Source organism: Belonocnema kinseyi, chromosome 9 (assembly GCF_010883055.1).
Source record: "Belonocnema kinseyi isolate 2016_QV_RU_SX_M_011 chromosome 9, B_treatae_v1, whole genome shotgun sequence".
Classification (NCBI taxonomy): domain Eukaryota; kingdom Metazoa; phylum Arthropoda; class Insecta; order Hymenoptera; family Cynipidae; genus Belonocnema; species Belonocnema kinseyi.
In genome coordinates this window covers 21,220,763-21,230,528 of record NC_046665.1, presented here as the reverse complement: position 1 = coordinate 21,230,528, position 9,766 = coordinate 21,220,763, and positions in this window count along the sequence as shown.

Below are 9,766 nucleotides of genomic sequence, written 5' to 3'. Positions count from 1 at the left end.
AAGAGGGAGCTCTTCTTAATATTTTGACACCAAAATCATGTCGATACACCTTATCGACTGCGAGTAAAGCCACCCACGCTTTAACTTGACAGACTGTATTCCGCTCTATTCAATGTTGCATTTAATTTAAATAAACTTCTTTTAAAAATTGTACAGGAGAAAATCGATGGAGTATGAAAATTACGTTCGAAATCTGTTCCACAGCACTTATAGCTCGTTAGTGTATTTTGATGGGCAAGGGTAATTAATTTAAATGCAGATTTCTGCACTCCTCAGGAGAATAATCGTTTGAATATTGCGTTCAATTTCAGTAAACTTCAGTTTAAAATTTTACAGGAGAAAATCGATGCAGTATGAAAATGGTGTTCGAAATCTATTCTACAACATTTATGAATCTTGGGTGAATTAAATGGTCAAGAGTAATTCATGTAAAACTGAGTTTGTGCACAGATCTTGAGAAAGTACTATTCAATGTTATATTTCAATTATGTAAATTTAAGTTAAAAACTGTACAGGAGATATTTGATGCAGTGTGAAAATTTTATCCGAAATCTGTTCCACAGCACTTATAGCCCTTTTGTGAATTTAGATGTGCAAGGATGATTCATTTAAATGCAGATTCCTGCACACATATTGATAATGATCTGGTCAAGGTTGTATTTATTTTTAATAAACTTCCGTTAAAAAATTGTACAGCAGAAAATCGATGCAGTATGAAAATTGCGTTCGAAATCAGTTCCAAACCGTTAATGGCTCTTAGTTGCATTTTGATGGCCAAGGCTAAAGAATTTAAATGCTGACTTCAGCACACGTCTGGAGAAAGGTCGGTTTAATGTTTAATGTTTAATGTTTATCCGTTTTATTTAATGTTATCTATTACGCAGCACTTATAACCCTTGGGTGAATTTTGATGGGGAAGGCTAATTCATTTAAATGCAGATTTCCACACACCTCTTGAAAAAGATCTATTCAACGTTGCATTCAAATTCAGTAAATTTCAGTTAAAAATTGTACTAAAGTAAATGGAAGCAGTTAAAAAATAGCGTACGAAATCTATTCCACAGAACTGATGATTCTTGGTTGTATTTCTATGGGCAAGGATAATTAACTTAAATGCAGATTCCTGCACACATATTGAGAATGATCTATTCAATCTGTTCGAAATCTGTTCCACGCCATTTATGGCTCTTGTTTGTATTCTGATGGGCAAGGCCAATTAATTTAAATGCCGATTTCGGCACACGTCGGAAGAAAGGTCCATTCAATGATATATTTCAATCCTGTAAATTTGTGTTGAAAATTGTACAGGAGATAATCGATGAAGTATGGAAATGGCGCTCGAAATCTATTCAGCACCACTTATAACTCTTGGCTGAATTTTGATCAGCAAGTTTAATCTATTTAAATGCAGATTTCTGCCCACATCTGGAGAAACGTCTTTTCAAGGGTTTATTAAATTTCAGTTAAAAATTACGCCGGAGAAAATGGATGCAATATGCAAGGTTACATTCAATTTCAGTTAATTTCAGCTAAAAGTTTTACAGGAGAAAATCAATGACGTATGCAAATGGCGAACGAATTCTATTACTCAGCACTTATGGACCTTTAGTTTATTTTGATGGGCAAGGCTAATAAATTTAAATGCAGATTTCTGCACATATCTTGCGAAAGATCTATTCAAGGTTGTTTTAAATTTCATTAAATTTCGGTTAAAAATTATACAGGGGAAAATCTATGCAGTATGAAAATTGCGATCGAAATATATTCCACAGCAATTATGACTCTTGGGGTTATTTTTATGTGCTCATCCGTAAGCAACCCATTCTTATGGGGACCTAAGGATGCTAGTGTAGAAATCTCGGATTATCTGAGTAAAAATAGCATTCTGATTTCACTAAGGGGAAGGGTAATCAGAATATTTAGCGCGCGTTCGAAAATTAAAATTTTCGGTTCTAAAGATCATGCGTTTCTAACTAGTTCCGAATTTTTAGCATCGAAATTCTGACTCTTGCTTCTGTGGACTCATTTCTCTCCGAATAAAATGTAACAAGTTGCTTATGTTGAAAAAAATGAATACTTTTTAGATAAAAGTTAACGTTGATTCAGAACTCGGAGATAATTACGTAACAAAGGGATTTTTTATAGAAAATTATTTCAAAATTAATGGACAGAAAATTGAGAAAAGTGAGAATCAATTTAGCGCTAATTGGAAACCTGAATTAGTTGATAGGGTACCTTTTGGTATTGTTGTTAATAATAAATTAATTCATTTCAGATTTATCGTCCTAGCAGGATTGGTACCGATGTGCATACTCAGCACTGATTTCCTGAGCAGGGCAAATTAAAAATCGAACGATGCAAAACTCATGGTCAATTTCATTTGGGAAATGATACCGAACATGCTAACGGATTTCTCTGCACACTTTTTTGTCGGTTAGTTACAACAAAAATTTAATTTTGCTAAATTTGAATAATTTGCATGGCGCTTAGAAATTAATATCAATTTCATCGCATATTAGCACAGATATTAGTGCATATATATATAGGCGGGAAGCTTCAAATGGCTTTAAAATGGTAGTGATTATGAAGGTATAGAATCAATAAATATTAGGTCATTATTATGGTACACGGATTTTACAAATACTATAAGTTTATTGCGCCTTAGGAAACCTGTATGTGAGTATTTAATCCGAATTTAACTACATTAAATTTTTCATCAAATATATACCTTAGTTCACTGTTCAAAGTAGATTTTGAAGTTAGGAACTTGAGATCTTGGGCTATTTTTAAAATCGTTAATGGGTCATGGCATCAGTCAGACGCCATAAAAAGAGGACCTTTGGACTTAAAAACAGGAAACTGTCACTCAAAGAGATTGAAGTTTTACGGTGATAAAATTTGGACTTTGGAACCATTATCATTGAACTGTCACCCACTTTAATTGCTGAAATCAGTAGGAGGAGCAAAGTGACCTCATTTATGATTGGTTATTCGACACTAAAAGTGAGTGACATCAGCATTTTGATTATTTAAAAGCTAAAAGTAAACTCAGAAATGTCAGTTGTAGTTACACGTTTCAAATTGATTACAGTTTAATTGGCGGATACTTACCATCTCGGCGCGCTCTTTAAAAAACCTTAAACCTGCGATTCTTAGGCCTTTTAGTATTTTTTGAGTATACGGACTTAGAAGAATTCACATAAGTTCAAAGGAAATGTGAGCCATCGATTTCGCATTCACGCACTACGCGACTAGAGTTTGGATGTGCTTCGATCTTGAGTGCTAAACTTACTTTTGTGTGTCTTAGGAACGACACTAGTAAAAGAATTGTTTGTTAGTTACAAACAATTCTTATTTAAAGAGAAGAAAATAAGATGGACAACGTCAAGTCCTGACTCCGAATTGTTCGACCTCGTGAAAGTATTTTCCGATTTTCAATACCAGCCTTTTCAAATCTGCCACGTCTAGCACGAACTGCAATACACGATCATTGTCGTTTATTCTAGAGACAAAATAAGAAAATATGTCATCCATGGAAATATGAATATCGATGACAGATAAGAAATCAATCGTTTTTATCAGAAATTATAAATCGTTGTACCGATTAAATCATTTATTTTCAAACCTGACCTACATTTCGCGGCTAATGGTTTGAACCATCAAGGATAGGCGCGCAGAGTATTAACGGAAGAAATTTGATTGCAGAGTTTGGACGTAACAAATTGGTGACAGCTCTGTCTGATTTATCTGTGTAGTGAAAAATATAGATCACGAGTTCAGTTTCAAGGGTGTTTGTCGGATTAAATGTGAATTTTTCTTCTAGACCGAAAACGTTCAGTGCTCCAAGGGCGCATCGAGTAGTTCTTGGTCCACTGACGCGTGTGACGTCAAGTAGAGGAAATCCGAGACTTCATGTAATGATAATCCACAAGACATTCCTCAACAACCGGAAGCTTAATGGATTATAAATTCTGAAAATTCAACGGACATTTATTACTGGATCACCGAATTCGTGAAGATTTTCGGCTCCGAGGGACCTCCTGAGATGCATAACTTCGGCAAATCTCCAAGTCATCTTCAGGGACTTCAAGTGTGTGTGTGTATGTGTGTGTGTACCATATGTGTGTCGCAGACTGATTTTACTTAAGCGTAGTATTTATGTATTCGTTTAGTAAGTGATCAGTATTATTTTTGAATATATTAACTTTTTTCAAAATTGGAATTAACTATTTATTTATATATATATTTTTTTTTATTGACATAAAATTATTTATTTGCATCCTATTTGGTTAATTTTGGCTGTAGTAAAAACAAATTTACTATCACATATTTTGCGTTATCTGTTTTTGTTACGTATTACATTAATTCATTTATGTAAAATAAGATAAAACATTTTTTACGCAATTTTGTTTTCATGTTAAATAACATAGATTAAAATTTGATATTTTCTAAAAGGGGGAAATGGAAAGTGGAAAGATTATCGGTATCAGCTCTTTGGTTCACTGCAAAAGGATTACTGACTATAGAGTCATGTCTTGTTTGGTAATTGCCGTCCATTTCTTTGGTGGTTTGTACACGGCTTTCGTGTGTTCTTTAATGCATATATGGAGAGGCCCTTTTGTCGTGCCAATGTATACGGCCTCACAGTCATTGCATGGAGTACTGGAGACTACATAAGACAGTTTTTCATTTGGCATAGGATCTTTTTTTGACTTAAAAATTTGTAATTTTTTCAGATAGTCCATGCACATGCGGTAGTGAAAAGTAGGAATTCTGTTGAGTGAGTGCTGTCCTGCAGTGCTTTGGGAGAGCACATAGTTGATTGTGTGTGTACGGCCTGTGTCATTTGTGACTAGTTGGGTCTGTTTCACTGTGCCTTTTTTTACTGTATGCTCTGCAATCTATGTTTGATGACCGTGTTAATAAAGGGAAGAGGATACTTATTGTTTATTAGAATCGTTTTAATTTTTCTGAGATTTTTTTTGTGGGAGTCTTTGTGAGATAAGGTTATCGCTTGATTAACAAAATTGTTTACAAAGTTAACTTTATATTGATGTGGATAGTGTGAAAAATAATTGAGGCATTGGCCTGAAGCGGTAGGTTTTTGATATCAGTCTGTCTTTAAGTGATCACCTTTCCTTTTTATTAGGACATCAAGAAAGTTAATTCCATTGCCTGATTCTGCCTCAAAAGTGAATTTCAAATTATGATGAAAGTTATCATAAGTGCTCAGAATTGTTTGAATTTGATCAGCAGAAGCAGCAGAAATAATATTGTCTACGTAACGTAAGTAGAAAGGTAACCGTATTGGAAGGGAAGCTAAGCAGCTTTTTTCTAAATCGTCCATCACAATATCTGATAAAATGGGGGAGAGTGGAGAACCCATGGGAAAGCCGGATTTTTGTTTGTAGGATAATCCTTTAAAATTAAAAGAGAAATTACTTGCACAAGTTCGTAATCATTGAGAAATTTTTTCATAGACATTTTTACATTATTTTGGATCTGAAGCCATCTCTCTTTTACAGCAACAATCTCCAAACCAATAGGATCGTTTCTGAACAATGCCACGGCGTCAAGTGAAAATAATTTATACCCTGGTGGGATTGTGACGTTTTTAATTTTGTTGGTAAATTCAAAACTGTTTTTTACTCTTGATTTTGAAGGAATTATATTTCCAGGAAAAATGGACTTGTAATAAGAAGCGAGATTGTAGGTTGGACTGCCTATAAATGAAACAATGAGTTTGAGCTGATTGGGGTCGTTGTGAAGTTTTCTCAGTCAATAATATCGGGAAGGATTGGAATTATTGGCTTTCAGAGAGGCGGCTGTGCATTTGTTTATGTAATCTTTGTCGTTCCAATATTTTATCAGGTCATTAATTTTAGTTTGAATTTCGTGTGTGAGGTCTTCAGATAATTTTTATAGATGTTGGTGCCTGACAATATGAGGGTATAATTTTCTTCACATCCATCTTTATTCATAGCTACTGAAATGTTACCTTTGTCAGATTTACTAATTAAAATATTAGGATTTTTTTAAAGAAATGTTTGAGTCAGTTCCAAATCCGCATTTACTTGTTTCTGAAATTCATTCATGGGATTTTTGTGAAAACAATTTTTTTAGGCGAAATTACTGATGCAATTTACAAATTTTAGTCTGGCTTTATTCCAGTCTATTTCTGAAATTTATTTTATGTTGGAATCAAAGTCAGAAATAAAATTTTTCATCGATAGCTTGTAAATGGTAATTGGCAAACAGAACTTTTGCCCCAGACCGGCGGTTCCACCTACGAATTTTTGTGTTAGTTAAGTTAACAAATTTGCTCCTCTCCTCAGTGGGAATGTTGCAAGTAACATTTGTATAATTAATATTGCGTTTCAAATTTTGTAATTCTAACTGTTAATTATTTGAGTATCTGTTGCTTGTTTTTATGAGACTATCAAATTTGGATTTACAGATTTTTTTGTGCGATTCAAAAATTGTTTTAGCATTTTTTTTATTCAAACTCAGAAAAGGGTTCATACTTATCACGTGTGCGACTTTTTTCTATGGTTACGCGCAACTTGACTAATTCACATTTTAGGTTGGGTACGGAGAGGCAAATGTCTCTTATCTCATAATTGAAAGTATACATTTTAAATTTGCTGAAATTAGATGCATACCTTCGTGCAACGTAGTTATTATCGAACCCGATCGATTGAAACGCGCGTAGATTTAGATGTTTTATCGTTTCATTTATAGCCAGACCAACCTACAACCTCGCTTCTTATTACAATTTCATCATTTCTGGAAATATAATTCTTTCAAAATTAAGAGTAATAAACATTTTTGAATTTACCAACAAAATTAAATACGTCACAATCCCACCAGCGTTAAAATAATTCTTACTTGACGCTGTATCATTGTTCACAAACGTTTATATTGGTCTTGCGATTGTTGCTGTAAAGAGAGATGGCCTCAGAACCTACGAAACAATCATTATCCTTTTCTCTTTATTAACACAGTCGTCAAACACAGATTGCATACCATACAGCAAAAAAATACAGGCACAGTGAAACAGAACCAACTTGTCACAAATGACACAGGCAGTACACACACAAACAACGATGCGCCCTCCCAAAGCACGGCAGGATAGCAAGATAATAGGTTCACTCAACAAAATCCCTACTTTTCACTACCATATGTGCATGGACTATCTGAAAAAATGTCTAGCATTCTCAAACTATTTCACATAAAACCTGCATTCCGTAATATCAACGATTGAACAACAATTTGTGCTTCAAAAAAAATCCTATTCTAAATGAAAAAATGTTCAATGTAGTCCACAGTACTCAACGCAATAACTGTGAGGCAGTATAAATTGGTATGACCAAAAGGCCTCTTTATATACTCATCAAAGTACTCATGAAAGACGTGTACAAACCAGCAAAGAAATGGACGGCAATTATCAAACATGCATGGTATGAAGATCATCTCTTTGGTTTGGGCGAAACAAACATTTTGGAAAAAACGGAACACTATAAAAAAAGAATGGTCTTATAAATGACTCATATAGTCAGCAATCCTCTTGTAGTGAACCAAAGAGCTGATACGTTACAATCTTGCTTTTCTCTTATGAGGAGGAAAAAACCCGTCATAATGCGACAAATTTGGTACAAATTCTTATAAGGTTGCCTACACAACAATTTACATCTGTATAAGGTTTCTTACAATTTATAATAATAATTTTCGTACAAACGGATTATTTGAAAAATAACAAAAAAGGAATAAAATAATACAAAATTTAATACAATTACATATACGTCACTAAAAAAATAATTTGTAAAGGACATTTTTCGCTTGAACATTGTTTCAAAACTGCACCCCGACAAGATATCTGTATTTTTCGCAGATTTAATCAAACTCAATAATGAGGCTCACCATTGTGTGCCGAAACGTTTGAAACAACTAAGTTAGCTTCAATTCACGTGATCCTAAAGCCAGCAACTTACATCAATAATTTCTACGACAACGAAAAATTTAAAATGTGCTTACTTTTTGAATTTTTATTCAAAATGGATATCTAACGAAGTTAAATTTTATTTTAAGATACAAAAAGAGTTTAATAAAGAAGAATCAAATCAGTCAAATCTTTCGAAAGTTATCGTACTAACAAAAAAACCATCAACGAACTAACGGATAGACAGACAGACTGACTGACCCGCAGCCACATTCGTGAAGACCTGTTTTTCGGATTCAGAGGGTCTCAAAACGTAGACATTCGGTAAAAACTGAGGGGTCAAATTTTACACAAATCGCATACATAGTTTTTAACTATCAGAGCAAAAACTACGCATCCGGTCAAAAAGCGATGCATAAAAATTTGCAGATATTTTTAAAATACAGAATTTTTGTCCACACACCTTTTCACCTATTTTGCATAGTTTAACCGGAAGATGTACTGTTTCATTTTCTATTATTTTTTTTGCTTCAAAATAAAACATTTTTCTTTTCTTGACTGTTTTCCATATCGTGCGTTATTTGGCTTAAAAGTTTCATTTTCCTGTTTTTTGGAATTTTTTAGATGCTATAACTTTCTGCCCAGGAGGGGAGAGACAAGAGGCGTCAATGGACGTGGAGATAATCTGTAACGTTTTGTTCGCTCCAGGGCGGAATTTATTCTAGTGTAAATTGGTTTTTTCTTTGCTATTTTGAATTTGATGAAATGTTTGACTTGAGGTATTGGCCAAACGTGGCTTATCAAGGGTGACAATTTTTTTTTCCTTTTAAAACCTCAGAGTGTTTTTCTTGGTTGTAGTCGTAATCAGAATAAATTTTATATGTTATTTATTTCACACAAACTATAACCAGTGTTTTCCTTTTTTATTTCGAGACCTCTCAAATATATTTTCTGTAATTAATATGATCAGGTACCTACGGAGTTTGCTTGGCGCCATTTAAAAATAAATTAAAAACCCTGGGGAAAAAAATTTAAAAGTTTTGTTTTGTATGTAAATAAAATGAAGAAGTCACAATCTTCGTTTTAATAGCTTAGGAAAAATCCATAAACAAGATAATGGTTCAGCCAAAATTTGCGAAGGTATTGATGAGGGCAACTCATCTAACGCAACATAAAATAGACGTACAGGGCCACGACCCAAGTAAACAGCGATATTACCACGTAAGCCCTAAAATACAGGAAATCATTTATGAAACAGTAGCCTGATTATTAGAACACGACATAATGGAACCCTCTTGTTTCGATTAGTCAGATCCTACAGTGATGATCAAAAAACCTGGGAAATATTATAGATTCTGTTTAGATTTCAGAAAGGTGAATAATACTAGGCAGTCTGATAAGTACCTGAAAATTCTAAGAGATGGCATTAGTATTCACTAATGTGAACCATTTTCGTCAAGCTTGATCCTTCAAATGACGCCTGTCAAAACTTCAGCCATTTATGTTTACGCATTTACAAGTTACAGCACTGAGAAGCGACTAACCTCCGAGTTTTTTTTAATATGGAAAAATCTGAGTTTCGAGTTTTGATCAAACACTACTATCTTCGCAAGAAAACGATATCCGAGACCAAGGCAAAGCTGGATAAGTATTACCCGGATTCTGCACCGTCGATTGGAACGATTCATAAGTGGTTTACCGAGTTTCGTTGTGGCCGTACGAGCTCAGTTGATGCTGAACGATCTGGGCGCCCAAAAGAGGTCACTACACTAGAAAATGTCGAAAAAATCCATGATATGATGTTGAATGATCCCAAAGTGAAATTGA